At 43.7% G+C, this 16360-nt stretch overlaps 1 protein-coding gene across 1 annotated transcript in view; it reads right to left on the bottom strand.

Annotated features, from left to right (window-relative positions):
• The window catches only part of MSH3 (mutS homolog 3), a 94456-nt gene that overhangs the window by 67375 nt on the left and 10721 nt on the right, over window positions 1-16360 (bottom strand). The window lies entirely within an intron of this gene.

Raw genomic sequence — 16360 nt, 5'->3', positions numbered from 1 at the left:
CACGTCCTCAGAGCGATGTGCAGAGCGTGATTCACAGGCAAGAGCTCTCGGAGAGCCGGCTGGAGAGCAGCTCTCGGGCTGAGCAGGGCGCCCGTGAGACGGGGTGAGCGCGGCGGTGAGCTCAGCCCGGCCCGCAGGCCCACAGAGGGCAGCGCCCGCCCACTCAAACGCGCGGGCAGCCTGAGGCGGCCACGAACGGCGTCACAAAAACCGGCTCACAACGTGGCAGAGAAACCCCTGAAACGCACTCGTTTTCTCCACCGGGTAGGGCTGTGAACAAACACAGGCAGGGACAAATTAAACCCCAGCCTCTGATGTAGAAGTTCTTTCCGTTCGATACCCCAAGCTTGCAGGGTTTACTAGTGTCGCCCTGGTTTTTTAAGTTTTTCTAAATCTGATGTTTACATTCTTGTAACAAACTTTCTCACTTTATGTAAATCACTTATTGTTTTGCATTCTTTGATGGAGGAAGAGAAATTTGATGTACTGTTGGTTTGTCCAGTGTCATTGGAGAGGTGGCACTGTCACCCTCCAATCCACTGTCACTTTTGGAAATCTGAAAATGCTGGAGTCAGAAATTAAACTTCCCTCTTTTTTACCTTGAGAAAGCTGCATGTCCATGTTGTGTCATTTCCTGTCCTATAGTGACACGCTAGTTTTAACATGATTGATGACAATCAGTATAACACCCCTATCTTTAAAATCTCTTTCTACCACGGTGCAAGGCTCAATTTATCAAGCAGATCATCCAACCAGTCCCATCACAGTGCCAGCACAGGGCAGCTCCTAGCCAGTGACCAGCACTGCTTAACAGGAACTATCTTGTGCAGCTATCACATCACACAGCTCTGCAGAGCCAGCAGAGCCCTCACCTCCAGCAATATTCACTTTCCTTTATATATACAGATACATATTTGTATATTTCAAATGTGTACAGGAACACTCAGCTAAGGCCAGTGTTTATTTTCTGGTATGCCCAGCTGTCTGTTCATTATGATCTACCTGATATGATACTGGTGGCTCTCTGTTCTTAGCTCAGATTGCTTTTATCCAAGACGTGGGGAGGCTGCCACTGAAAAGACATTTTGGGAGGTAAGCTGAACTTGTGTCTGCAGTTAAAAAGTGTTTTGCAGAAGCTGCACAGAACACGATGGGTGTTGGGAGGATGCAGCTCACACTGGTCTGGTCTCAGCAGAAGCCTGGACCAATCTGCCCTGTGCTTGTCCCACTGCTCCTTCCCCCTGCAGCCTGACAGAGATGTGCCTTATGCTAGGAAATGAATCAGGCATTGATCCATTGTCTGACATTTTATTGAGCTTCATCACAGTAGAATTTACAAAAGGGGAAAACAAAATTCAGATACCTAGACAGGTCCTCCTTTTCTTTTTTAAAAGCCAGCTTCCAGAGAGCTAGAATGAGATCTTAAAATCTCTGCTCTATCAATCTGCCTGCTTTGGACAAGGCATTCCAGAAACAATGAATGGTGCACTTCCAGCAATAAAGCAACTTTTGGCACTCAAAAACTAACCTGAATGTAATAATACCTTTAAATTAACATTTGTAGAATATAATTTTCCTCTTTCCAGATAAATCAGCTGGTAAGCCAGCTGCACAAGGGTGTCCCCAAAATAAGCAGTTCCTCCAGTCAGGATTATGCCAAGCAGAAGAAGTCCCTCTACTTGCAGGGCTTCAAACAAATTAAACAAAACAAACAAACAAACAAAAAAAACATACCAAACCAAATCAACAACAAACTAACTACAATAAAACAAAATCAAACAGCAACAAAAACCAACCACAAACAAACAAACAAACCAAGGCAACAAGAACACCACAAAATAAAGCACAGGAAAACCCTGCCCAGGATCTGCCATACTACATGCACACTGAATAAATTATACTCTTTCTATTATACCCCATGATGGACCAACAGCTGTTTCTCAATCAAAGTGGGAGCGAGGAAGGAGAGAGGACACAGCCAATCATCTTCTCACAACACCTTGGGATTATCCCTAAGGATAAATACAGGTATTTCTACATATCTGCATATCTGTATATCTGCACAGCAAAGATGAAAAACGCACAGGAATGGAACTGCACATTTCTGCTGTATATCCTAAAATCAGGTGTGGAAGGCTCTCCCCATCTCTATTTCTTGCACCTCACTGACAGGCCATGAAACATGAGCCCTTCATCATGCTTTTGGGATCATTTCCAAATCCCAACCCCCCTTTCTGTCCTCAAGGATGGAGCATTTCATATCCCTACGTCACCCAAGTTTGTGCCAAGTCGTAAATAAAATGTTAATGATCTGCGTTCTTTCCCATCAGGTGGGATCATTCACTGTATTTTCTTTCAGGGTGGGCCTTAAACTTCATACAACAACGTACAGCTGGGCAAGCAAACAACAAAAAGGGAGTATTTACTCATTTAATTCTACACTGTCTCTTACTATTGTGTCTTGTTTCAACGGCTGTGCAGCTGCAGCTCTGCGTCCTTACATCACTGCACCTCCGGACGGCCACAGCACCCCTCTCTGATTCTCCATTCTTCACATTACACCACTTTGTAGCATAATGCTCAATCTGGCTTTTGCTCACACACTTGATGGTGATTTTTTGAGCAAGCTCAAGCACACTCACTCGGGACACCACTTAATACTATTTCAGTTTCTTTTTGAGTTACCAAGCCTTTTAGAAGGCTTTTTTAGCAAAAGGGGGAAAAAGCAAGTCTACAGCAGCAGACAATAGGTTGGCAGACAGTACAGTTGAGTTCTGTATTATACATTATATAACTCAAGATTGTTACCACTTTACCTTGCATCACTTAGGAAAAAAAAAAGACTTTGAAGTGCTTAAAAAATATTACCAATAAATTAGATAATAAGAAGTATATGACCAAAAGAAACCAAGAAGTTTTGGAGAGGCAGAGCAAAGGAAAAGATGACAGAATAGCCTTGAAAGAACTAGTTTTGAGATTCCAACACAAAAGTGTGGACTACCACCTTGCTCTAAGCAGCAGCACTTCCACTAGCTCTTGAGAAGCCCCAGCACCCTGAGTGAGGCACACAGCCTCCCCCAGTGACTGCACAGCTCTTTGTTCCACGGGGACACGTGCTGTCTGATCATGCTTGTCCCGACTGACAGGAACACGACACGTCCTCATTTTCAGCAGCAGAAACTTCTGAGCACAAAGCACTTTCCTCTGTCTCTCCTGTAATATTTTTGCAAAGGCTCCCCACCTACCAGATCTCTCAGTGAAGACGTACCCATTGTGCTTCTGTCAAATCTCTGCCTACTGCCATCAGCACTCTCCATCACAACCCCTCTCTAGCATCAAGCTGATGGAGGAAACAGCCAGGAGAAAACATCTTATTCAAAGACCCATCTTCTCCAGCAGCAGAAGCAACAGTCTAAATTCAGCTTGAACAAAGCCAAGCTCAACACTTAATGATATTTCCCAACTATTTTAATTATCCCCCCTTCCGTTATGCTGTGAGTGAGCACAAAAATCTCCCAGGCATTTTAATTTCAACATATTTGAAACTGCACTGGCCCTCAAAACAGTGGAAGTTACGTGGGTCATACACATACATATGCAAAACACACAGTGCTTTGTCCAAAAAACAAATGCGTTTCCTAGGCGAGGCTGTTCAATCAAAAACTAGAAGCAGACAGCTACAACACAACACACTTCTGGGAAGAGTCTTAAATTCCAGTTAATTGCTTTTTCAATAAGGATTGAAGAGAACCTCAAAACAAAGCTGAAAGCTGAAAGGATGTATCGGCCACAGAAAATCCACAATGGTTAGAAAGACACCAGGAGCTGCTGCAGAGGCTCCAGGGGAAGCACAGAGAGGATTTGTGCTGTGCAGCATCTGTGGGCTGGGCAGAGCCTGCGGGAGCTGGGCTGGGCAGGCTGCCCAAGGGAACGCTGCCAGGGATGCCATCAACGCCCCCCGACATCCACAGGGGCTGCCGGAGCACGGGCCGGGCTCTGCTCGGTGCTGCCGGTGCCAGCAGCAGCAGCAGCGGCCATCGAAGAAAGGGCAGCGAGGGGCAGGGCAGCGGGAGGGAGAACTTGTGTGCGTGGAGGGACGGCAGAGCCCTGGAACAGCTGCCCAGGGAGGGCCTGGAGTGTCCCTGTGTGGAGCCATCCCAGCCCCAGCCGGGCACCTTCCTGTGGCATGCACCAGATCATCCCCAGACATCCCCCCCAACCCCAAATATCCTGGGATTCTGTGATACAGGATTACTGCTGAAGGAGGAATCAGATTTACCCAGGTAATGGGTAAAAAGATACTCTACACAGACTAAAAACATCACGAGGAAGTTGAATGGGAGTCACCACCAGCTTATGAAACATCATTTCTAATGATTATACAAGAAATGACTGAGATGGTGACAGACAGGGTCCATCCATGTCTCTGTTTTAAATCACTCTGAGCTAATCTCCCACACTGCTGCCACTGCTCTACCTGCCAAGAACCGTCAGAAACATAATTCCTGTTCTTTAATCACAAGAACTGCTGTGGAAATTTACAAGGAGCACTGAACACCCAACACAGACCTCAGCGAGAAAGCGCACTGCCTCTGCAAGGCCACACCTGGATCTTCCACCCATCACCGCAATGAAATGACGTCAGCCCAGGGGATTCAGGTTCATACGCAGGAGGGGATCCAGGTGCCCTTGCTTTGGGCTGCACACACACAGAGTGCCTGGCTGTGCCTCCTGAGAGACAGGCTCAGAACCCTGGGTGATAAAAACACAGGCACTGACACAGGGCTGTCCTGGAGGGGGACAGCACACGCAGGGATGGCCTGCACGAGGGGGAGGCCGCGAAGCAGATGGCTGTCCTCTGGGAATGGAAGAGCTGAAAGGCCACACAAAGAGACAAAAACATCAAAAACCTCAAAAAAACAAACAAACAACAACAAAAAAAAACACCCAAAAAACCCCCCAAAAAAACAAACAAAAAAAAACCACTAAACGCAAACCAAACCAAACAGCAACAACACAAAACTAAACAAAAAAACACCAAAAAAAAACCCACCAAAAAAAACCAAAAAAAAACAAAGAAAAAAACCCAAACAAACAAACAAAAAAACCAAAAAAACCCCAAAAAAAACCCCCAAAAAAATCCACTAAACACAAACCAAACAACAACAGCAACAACACAAAACTAAACAAAAAAAAAACCACCAAAAACCCCCACCAAAAAACCCACAAAAGAAAAACAAAGAAAAAAACCCCAAAGGAAAAAAACCCCAAACAAACAAACAAAAAAAAACCCAAAAAACCCCAAAAAAAACTGGAAAAAAATCCACTAAACACAAACCAAACGACAACAGCAACAACACAAAACTAAAGAAAAAAAACACAAAAAAAACACAAAGAAAAAAAAACAAAGAAAAAAACCCCAAAGGAAAAAAACCCCAAACAAACAAACAAAAAAAACCCCAAAAAACCCCCAAAAAAACTGGAAAAAAATCCACTAAACACAAACCAAACGACAACAGCAACAACACAAAACTAAAGAAAAAAAAAACACAAAAAAAACACAAAGAAAAAAAAACAAAGAAAAAAAACCCAAAGAAAAAAAACCCAAACAAACAAACAAAAAAAACCAACAAAAAACCCAAACAAAACCCACATAAACTAAACAAAACGAGTCAAGATAAAAATCCACCCCGCTGAATACCGGTGATAAATGCTCAGGCATCATGTAAGATTACAGACCAACTTAATCAGAAAAAGTAAAATCAGAATTAGGCCATAATATCTCATTTTAGTTTAAACATGGAAGGAAAGTGTACACATTACTGTGTTTTTAAGTTATGCTGGTGGGTTATTACCCATGGCACACAGGCAGAAGACCTGCAATTGTTCTTTAATTCTTTATTCTAAGAAGTTATAATAAAAAAGGAGAAAAAAATCAAAACTATATTTTCAGGATTTTGATAATTTTATCCAGATATTTTTTTCACAGATATTCTGAATTATTATCTTTGATAAGTAACTATATTGAAAACAAGTACATGATCTGTCCCCTTATCAATGGGCAGGGGACTGGAGGATGTACCATTCAAGCCAAATATCCAACCACACTGTGGCAAAAGCCTCTTTTTTTTTGTTTTTGGCATGTGTAACTCACAGCTCACATTTCATTCTCCTCTCACACCACTGACAGAACCACTTGAACCAACTCCAACTGAAAGGATATGATAGATTATGTAACTACTTCATCCTTCCCTTTTTTTCTCCTCGATTTGGAGGCTCAGCATTTGGGACACTAGCACATTCAAGTACTCTCTACTCTACAGAAATAAAAATTTTAAAGCCACAACATGATTTTCCAGACGTCAGCATTTGCAATTACAGACGTCATCAGAGACCATGAAAAACCCCAAGTATTAAACAGCTCCATCCTAAAAATCAAACCCACTCTTCAGAAGACATTTCAAAAACCAATATAAATTTGCCTTTGTACATGGCCTGGACCTTGCAAAGACTTTTCACACTTTTCCAAGAAAGATTCAGCTGCATGATGCTTCAGTGCATTGTCCCTAATGACCTCACAGCCAAAGGAGGCTGGAAAATTGTATTACCCCTGGTTTTCTTCCAGCAATGTCTCCATCTGAGCTCTCCACCTATGATTAAAATAAAAAGACTCCCAATTCCAAGCTCACAAAGACACGTTCAAATACAAACACAAGAAGCAAAGTTCTACTCTAGCCCCACTCCTTTCTTCTTTGCAATTACTGGAGTTATTCTCCTTCAATGCTACCAAACCATGGCAGCACTTGGAACAAAACTTTTAAGATGTGAGCAGGGAGGTGAATATAACAATAAATCCCAGTCTGAAGTGAGAAAGAAACTCCTTAAGAAGTAATCTGAATGAAAGCAAGAGAAGACACAAAAGACCAGGAGCCTTTATTGTTATATGTGTTAACCTGGCAATTAATACTGCTTTCATTCTGCACTCAAAAACCAGAAGAGGCTTCAGGGTCTTGGGAATGTGCATTAATGGTATGCTGTTTTTAATAATTCTACCTCAAACACAAACATGCTTCTCATACATCTAATTAAATTTTTTAAAAAGAGTCCTGCAAATGGCAGCCAAATGCTGAAATAAGGCTTCAAACTCTGAGAGCTGTGTGCCCATGGCCAGGAGGGCCAAGCTCTGGTTTCTGAAACAAGGAAGAAGCTGCTGAGTTTGGTCATGACCTGCCCTGCACAAAGAGAAGTGTGGTATTGACACAAGGTGAGGGTGGTTCCATCCCCAGAGAGCCCCTATTTTGGGAGCTCTGCAGCTCCCAAACTCCTCGCAGTTGGGAAACTGAAACGTGGGAAGGGTCCAGGAGCCCTCCTGGCACCCGGGGACAGCCCTGTCCAAGCTCGGAGCCAACTCTGTAAAACCACAGGACAAAACACTCTGCCCATGCAGGAAGATCCGCTCAGCCTCAGCCCAAAAAACACCATGGAAATCCCTCTGCTAAAGCAGAATTTGGCACAGGCAACTTCTCATCTCCCTCAGATAAAGAGCTTTGGATGTTTTGTAATGGTTTAATAGAGGCTGCTGGACAGAGAACGGGATACATCTGGCTGGTCAATTACACTTGTAATTAATGTCTCCTTTGATAAGATGATTTAAGAGTCCATCAAATGTGATGAATTGAACTTGTTAATTTTTCAACAAATCATTTCAGGCTTTCCTGTGAGATGTACAAAGATGCTTAAACACAGCCACGTTTCTAACAGAATAAATACAAGTAGAGTGTTATCAATTATACTCCCTACATAAAATATTTTTGTCTTACTCCACATTCCTGTAATCCAAGAGTGGGATGTTTTCATCAGAAATTGTTATTTACCTTGATTTCCTGTTCTCTGAAAAGCTAATACAAGAAAAAAAGCAAAGGCAGTTCTTCCCATGGGTTAATTTAGCATATAACTTAACACATGCTGTGCACTATGTATTCTTTCTTTCCAAGGATTTACCATTAAGGAGCCGACTGCAAAAAGCCACTTAAATTATTTTACAAATGGAAAAAAAAACAAAAAACAACATTTCGAGGAAGAAGGTGAAAGCAGCTTGGGCCAAGTGGTATGCTTTTAAGGAAAAAAAAAAACCCAAGAAAGAATTCTAAATTGAAATTCAATTTATCTAATGTTTATGCTTTGGGGGCTGGCAATGGTTCAGCTCAAAATACAGTTTTAAGTGTCACAAGGCTGCACATCATCTCTGGAGAAGTGAGCTGAAAACAGAGGTAGCAGACTTTTGTCTTTGTTCTGCCTGGGGCTTTTCCAATAAGTCAAAAATTGGAGAAAAAAAACAGCATCTTAATTCTACAGACAATGGATACTTACTCCAACTTAGTAGATTTTGTAACTCAAGACCTAAGGAAACTGAGTAATAAATCCTCTATTATTACCAACAAATTAAATGGTTACAATATTGGGAGTAGAGGCATAAAACTACTAAGTGAAACTGCATTTTTTTGTCAGATAAAGTACTTATGTTCACAAGACACACAACCTTCTATTTGTTCAATACCTGTCTCTCAACCTACAGGAAGTTACATTAAACTTGAAGTTGTATGTAGTTGTTTTAAAATACAAGAAGTTGTTGGCATAATCTGTCTATAAAGAATGTTCCCAACAAAATCACAAGAATTCCTTTCAGTCAGCCTGACATGAAGGGCCCTGGTCTAGATTCTGCTCATGGTCAATGATGAGCCAGAAGTATCTGAAAACACATCCCTATTAATACACATTAATTCCTTCATGTTTCTGAAATCGTTCCTGTGCCTGTAGATGTACTACTCTCAACGTGGCCACACTCAGGACAAGTTCTCTTTCTTTAAAAAACAAAAGGGTTATGTTAAAAGAAAGAGGTTTCTTGGTGTTTGTGGGTCTCCGTTTCCTGCCGCAGCTCTCTATGATGCCACAAAAACTTTTGCCATGATCAGGTCAAAAGGGGCTGTGAGAACACAACTCCTTAACCCACCAGCAGCACTCCAGAGCTGCTGCTGAAACTCCATTCTGGGGCTCCTTTCCTCAGTACATTAAAAACCAAACGTGTTACTCTGCAATTAATAACATCTGATAGTGTGCTAATTATACACCACAGGATGATTAATTGATAGAGTGCATGGCTTCCCCTCTGCCATGGCTCAAAAATTACATTATAGCTTTGAGTACTGAACAGCAGATTCCAAAACAAGCATTCCAAAATACAAGTTAATTGGAGTTAATCACAAGTGCATTTGATTATATTTATGAAAGCTTTTGCTTGCTTAGGCAGCCCAAGGGCACTGGCATTCAGATTCTGGTGCCAGGTCAGGTCAGTGCTCTGACTCTGGCTGGGTCCAAGAGTTGGGCCACGTGTAATTTCTCACATCCAGAGTGCTATTTCAACCTAGATTAACTCAAAGCACCAATCCCAGTGTTACCTTTCACAGACAAAACAAGCTGGGTTCTTCTCAAAGCCATCAGGAATAACAAGTGCACTGTATTGGCAATATACACAGGATGCTTTATGGGGAGGCTGAACTTCTCCACTTCAAGATGCAAATTCATGCGCTATCTTTTCAGACAATTAAAACAGCTTCACAAAGCAATTAATACTCTAAGTATGGATTTCTGACAGCTACACACTGTTTCCCTTAAATTAAAGGCTTTTCACCCCTCTTCCTAGCTTCCTTTCTGTCAAATGAATATGTTTATCTTTTGGGTTTGGTTTTTTTTGTTTGGTTTTTTTGGGGGGAGAGGTGGGTTTTTTTCCCTTTTGTTTTAGCTTTGAGGTCTTTTGTGTGTGGTTCTTTTGTTGTTGTAGCTTGTTTTCTGGTGGTTTTGGGGGGGTTTTTTTGTTTGTTTGTTAGTCTAGCAATAAAAAAAAAACCCAGCACTGCCCTGGGAATGGTTTGATGGATGGACTGTTCGGGAATCAGCTGGTTGTGCACATCCAGAGGCAGTGGTCAAAGGCTGAGTCCCAGGGGACACCAGTGGACATCACTGACCTGCCCCCGGGTCAGGGCTGGCTCCAGCACAGGCTGAGCAGAGGGAGCAGCCCTGGAGGAGCCCTGGGGCTGCTGTGGGGCCCAGCTGGGACCCCAAAGCCCGTGCCGAACCCAGAGCCCAGAGCCCCGTGCCGAACCCAGAGCCCAGAGCCGAACCCAGAGCCCCGAGCCCCGAGCCGGGCCCCGAGCCAGGCCCAGAGCCCAGAGCCCTGAGCCGGGCCCAGAGCCCCGTGCCGAACCCAGAACCCAGAGCCCAGACCCCAGAGCCCTGAGCCGGGCCCAGAGCCCTGTGCCGAACCCAGAACCCAGAGCCCCGTGCCGAACCCAGAGCCCAGAGCCCTGAGCTGGGCCCAGAGCCCAGAGCCCTGAGCCCCGTGCCAAACCCAGAGCCCCGTGCTGGGCCCAGAGCCCCGAGCCCCGAGCCCCGTGCCCGGCCCAGCCCAGCGGGGGCAGCAGGGCAGGGGCCATTCTGCCCCTCTGCCCCTCAGGCAGAGCCCACCTGCAGAGCTGCCCCAGCCCCGGCCCAGCCCAGCAAGGAGCTGCAGCTGCTGCAGCCGGGCCAGAGGAGGCTCCGGCGCGGGCACGGGGATGGAGCGGCTCTGCCGGCACCAAAGGCTGCCACGGCTGCCATCGCTCACCCGGGCACCAGAAGCTTTGGCCTGAGCTCAGGGCGGCCTTTCAGTGCTTACAGGGGCTCATAAGGAAGGTGGGGACAGAATTTCCAGTAGGTCTGTTGAGACATGGCAAGGTGCTTTTAAACTCCAAGAGAGCAGATTCAGACTGGATATGAGGAAGGAGTATTTTACCTCGAGGGTGGTGAGGCCCTGGCACACGCTGCCCTGCAGACATTCAAGGCCAGGCTGGACAGGGCTCTGACCCACCTGGTCTGCCCTGCAGCAGGGGGTTGGTCTGGATGACCTGTAAAAGCCCCTTCCAACCCAAGCCTTCTATGATTACATGAGCACCACTTGCTCTTCACAGTGCTCTCCTGGTTCCTCCTCTAGCCCTGACAAGACCTGTTCAGTAAAAAGGAAGAGGCACAGCCACAAAGCAACAGAAGGCATGCAGTGAGAGGGCAGATGGCTGTCCAGGAAGCTGTTCAGGAGAGTTATCCTTCCTTTCCGTACCTCTGCAGAGCCCAGGGCATGTGACAGATGAGGCAGGTTGGAGGGGTGTCACTTGCACCCTCCCCATGGTCCAGCCTCAGCTCTGCAGAGGGGGCTGCAGGAGCAGGACAGTGCCAGGCAGCCAGGAATACCTGGAATCTGGCTTGGAATGGGGACAGGGACACCCAAGACACATAAACAGAAGGGCAGAGGCAGGAGGAGGTGACAAAGACTCCAGAAAGAGGAGCACAGCTGTAAAACACCAGGCAGGGGGGATGGAGGGGCAAACAGCTATCTTCCACCTGACAGAAGCCAGCCAGACAGGCACAACAAAAAATAGGAATACATTCAAATATATTTGCTAGGAAATGTTCTTAAGTACATCTATCTCCCTCTGTAGAAATTCTTTCACATAAGCTGAAAGCTGTTTTTTTTACACAAAATCTTTTTGCTTAAAAGAACACTGTGCTGCTATGCAATACATAGTTAATTACAGTAGTAGGGATTCCAAAGTCTCTACTGAGAACCTAGAAGATATTCACATGAATTTTGAACATCTAACAGTCATTTGTACTATTCCAAATTCCCAGAGGAAGAGTCCATGCCTAAAGCACACTGCTCAGGAATCTAATTTTCCAAAAGCCTCTTATCTCTGCCATACATAGGAAAGAACACCTAGTAAAAGAGACAAACATTCTCAGTCAAGCACAGAATTAAACTGCTAAAGACAGCCCAAAAGATTAATCTTGTTCTTTTCTGCAGTTCAGCAGATTGATGGCACTTAAAAACCCACTGCAGTTTCATTCTCTTCAAAATTAGGAAAACCATTACATTCTGGGTTTATTAAAAATAAAAAAAATTAATGGCCTTTCTCTCTTGCCCAGCTCAGGAGGGGCTGGGAACCAGGACTACAAGAGCTTTACTCTCCTCACTCCACATCACTGCTGCCTGCATGTCAGACATGCAGGCACCCTCAGCCTTCCTCTCTCCCACAGTCTCACTGACATCAGTGCCGTGATTAAAAATGCTGAATTTCTAATTCCTGGCAATTTCTAACTCCTAACAATGAGGAAATGGGGGAAGAAGTAATGTTTGAGAAGTTTACACATCCAAGGTATTCTCAATGGCACTGCTTCACAGGAAAGGAATTATGTCCCAAGTCAGCTTCAAAGCTGAATAAATTATGAAAAAGCAGTCCTTGTTAAAACAAAACACTAGGACTTCAACAAATATGCCAACATTCATAGACTGCTAAAAAAGATTTAAACTTGCACACCAGTTTTAAGAGCTTAAGACTCATTCTCCATTTGAATATGTGAAAAATCACAGCATATGAATACATACTGAAAGAAAAAACAAGAAACAACCAGAGCAGACAAAAAAAAAAAAAAAAAAAAGTACCACAATTTATTTGTCACCTCCTAGAGTTTCTGATCTGTCCTGTAAAAATAAATCCGTTGCCAAAACATGCTAACAAAAGCTTTGCAGTTTCATTTTTCCTACTTCTGTTTATAAGGTAAGGGATTTTTCCCTATGTAAAAGTTAACTTCTTCACACCCAGAAACTGGACAAGCATCAAGGCTCAAGACTTAATTGTTCTTCATTTAATAATTTCTACCTCAAATGGAGGGGAGGGAAAAAACGTCCACACCCATGAATATTATTAATCGGTGCAATAATGCCACAAATGCAGCTGCTGAACACAGCATGTTTTCCATGCTTTGCAGCCACATGAGAAATAATGCACCTTGAGCCAGGTGTGAGTCTGGGGAAGCTCATCAGAGCTTTGGCCTGAGGGGAAGTTTACAAAAACACAAGGGCTGGGCAAGGCAGGGCCTGCAAAGGCCTGCTGTGGCTGTAAAAAGCACTGCTAACATTTTTAATCTACTTTATCATCCAGGTAAGAACAGTGCACTGCATTCTGACATAGGGCTTTGTAATTGCCTCTTCAACTGCAGCAACACCTCCATGTGTGTGGGGGAGACAGGAATTCCACCTGGAGAACATCCTAAGCTGTGAGAGGCAGTCAGGCAGGCGTGGTGAAAAAATACACCTAAACTCTTGAGGAATTTGTCAAACAAGATGCAAGCCCCACACTTCCCTCACCTGCAGTGCCACAGGAAATAATGAATGAGAACAGCAGCATGTCCTGACTGAGACAGGATCAAACTGCCAAAAAACAGCATCCAGCAACTCTTCCAGGCCACTGCAAGAGGTGAGAACACGGTGGGGGAATTTTTTTCCCCTGTCCATTCAAAAGGATAGGGCTCTGACATGACCACCTCAAGCAGCTGGCTGCACAGACCATGGGCTGGACTCTCAGCAGTGCAAAACACCTCTCTGGTCAGTAAATATCTGTTCACTGATGCTTTTGGTGTTTGCATTTGCAGAAAACAGTTCACATGCTGGTTTTGCACTTCAGTTGCTTTTTTTCCTCCCTGCTGCAAATTTAACTGCTTGCAGCTTCCATTGACACAAAACATTCTCAAGATGGTTGTCACAGCTTGCCTTTCACTTAACAGTCCATGGGAACATTACAAGATATACAAACCATGAAACCACTGCTTTTTATCATCACCAGCCCTTTAGACACTCTCCACTCCTCTGTTCCACCACTTAATGTGCAGCGCTGTTTACTCCCACTGTAACCCTTCGGGGTCTTGTTTTTGCCACTACAACCCTTCCTGTCCTTGCTGAGCTATGTAAATAAATGGACATGCCCTTCACAAAAAAAAACCCAAAAAACCTCAGTGTTAACTACATGAATGCATCCTCTGATCTGAACAACCAGCAGTCACATATAAAGACCACAAAATTAAAAGCATTTTGTACACAGTTACAAGTCAAGAGTTCATTCCAGCTGAGTTTCTACTTGACTGACAACATAAATCCATAATTCTGTCCATGAGAGCAATTAGCAATGAACAGCACCACTGACCAAACATAATAAATCCACTACAGCTCGCTCTAAGAGACCATGACAGAAACTGGAGAGGAACAAACCTGCAGAGACCTCACACAATACAGTTAAAAGCAGAGGCCACTGCTAAACCAGAGGGCCATTAGCACTGCACTTAGCAGAAAGAGCTTGAAATTATGTTTGCAGAGGTCCTGAAACACAAATTAAAAAAGCTTGTGTTGAACATAATGATGGAGGTTCAGCTACTCGAGGGATTCCACCATGCCTGGAGAGGGAGGATGAGGTTTAGTTCTCAATGGGTCTAAAGGACAAGGGAATTACAGGGAACCAACTCCAAGCCAAAGACTACTGCAGCACCAGGAGAGAGCAGAAACCTGAACCCCATATTCAGAACCTTGGGGTTATCACAGGCAACAAGCTGCAGACCACCTGCAGCCTCAACCAAACAGTGCAGACCTGGGGGAAACGCTGTGGGCTAAAGCTGCTTGTGAGCAGTGTGTTTCCACAGAGTGTCCAAGAATGCTACAGAATGAAACACTGCAAAAAAATGACAAATGGAAAAAAGAGGAAGAATGAAGCATGCTGAAAATGCACTGAATTTTTCAACAAAACAAGGAAGGGCCAACATGAGAGGAGCAAAAATATCCCAAAGGAGCCTCAAATACAATGTGAGGAGACCAATACAGGCTAGGTTTTAAAGCAGCCAACATGTTCAGGAGGGTGGGCGCAGACCCTTGACTAGCAAGAACTGGGAGTACAAAACACTGTGTTCTTAGGAAAAAAATGAAAGTATTTTCTGAAGGCAAGACTTTTTCTCTGCTTTCTAGAAAGAAGGAAATTAAAACCATGACAAGATTTTGCTCCAGGCAGGTCAGCACTTGCAAACAGATGTTACTAACAGTTTGGGAACAGCACAGTACTCACCAGAACAGTTTGTCTTAAACCACTTTTTGTAACCTATTTTTAAAATAAGCTTTGCTTTTGAGGGAAGGGTCTTCACTGGCCCCCAGCTCAGTGTGCTTGAATAGTATTTTCTAGTCATTAAATCCACCCTAGAAAAGCAAAGAATAAAAAAAACCCTGACAGAAATTGAAGGGAAGCACAGAGAGTTTTGACTCTTGTCAGCGTAAAGGGACGCTGAACCAAATTAAGGCTGCTCTCACAAAGCTGCAGCACTTTACCTTAGCTCAACATTTTATTTCATTCTTTTGGTAACCATAAGCACACTCTTTGTGCTGGCCACATCACCTTGCTCACTCAGTGCCAAGCTCTGGTACACAGCATCCAGCACCAAATCTCCTGCAACGTCCACACTACACTGGAAGAGTAGAAAGACCTCTTCTCTTCTCTTCTCTTCTCTTCTCTTCTCTTCTCTTCTCTTCTCTTCTCTTCTCTTCTCTTCTCTTCTCTTCTCTTCTCTTCTCTTCTCTTCTCTTCTCTTCTCTTCTCTTCTCTGTTCTCTCTCCCAACCTCTAGTCTCCTGGGACTACTTTTCTCTCCCATCTCTACCCCCCATTTTCATCATCTCAGTGTTTTTCTGCTACATCCCTAACACACAAAGAGATGAAGACCCTTCTTGAACCACTAGATCTGGTTCCCACTGCTTTAGTTCTTAAAAAAGTTATGGAAATTAAACTTTTTACAGTTCATGGAAGATTCTCAACCACAGGTTTTAGAAAAAAGCTGCTAAAAGATGAAATCACCAGATACTGGGCCAATAACCAAACCTGAATACTACAGACATCTCAGTATGCATTAAAATGAAATTACTGCTGTACAAAACCAAACCTAATTAAAAGCACAAGAAAGCAGCATATTGAAATCACTTAAATTACTATGAAACACTTCAGGGCCCTCTAGTGGTTTAATCTCTGGAATGAGAAAAAATCCACGAAGAATTGTTTTTAAAATAAGGCTACTGAGGTGTATGGCAATAATGTGCTCTATTTTTGTCACTCTCACGTAATTAAGGGCATTTGGGCTGGAAAGCTGCGTAGCAAATTACCAGAAAGGTGAAAAACCTACAGACTAATGCCTGTTCACAAAATCAGCTAATGGGTAGCATTTTTTGTCTTCATAAAAATGAGAAGTCACTCATTAACATTCTCTACTGTGCACAACCAAAAAAACACAAAGGAAAAAAAATCACAACCACTCTCCCAAATTCATACCAGAATGACTACTTCATTCAAAACTGAAATGCCAAGCTCTAAACCAGCTCTCTACAGCCCCAAACCACATGGTTTAAAAACAAAAAAGTGGAAAACTGAAATTTCCTCAAAAAAATGCAGCTGCAAGATTTCATCCGCACT

Source organism: Ammospiza caudacuta, chromosome Z (assembly GCF_027887145.1).
Source record: "Ammospiza caudacuta isolate bAmmCau1 chromosome Z, bAmmCau1.pri, whole genome shotgun sequence".
In the NCBI taxonomy this organism is placed as follows: Eukaryota; Metazoa; Chordata; class Aves; order Passeriformes; family Passerellidae; genus Ammospiza; species Ammospiza caudacuta.
This window is presented reverse-complemented; position numbering and strand designations above follow the sequence as displayed.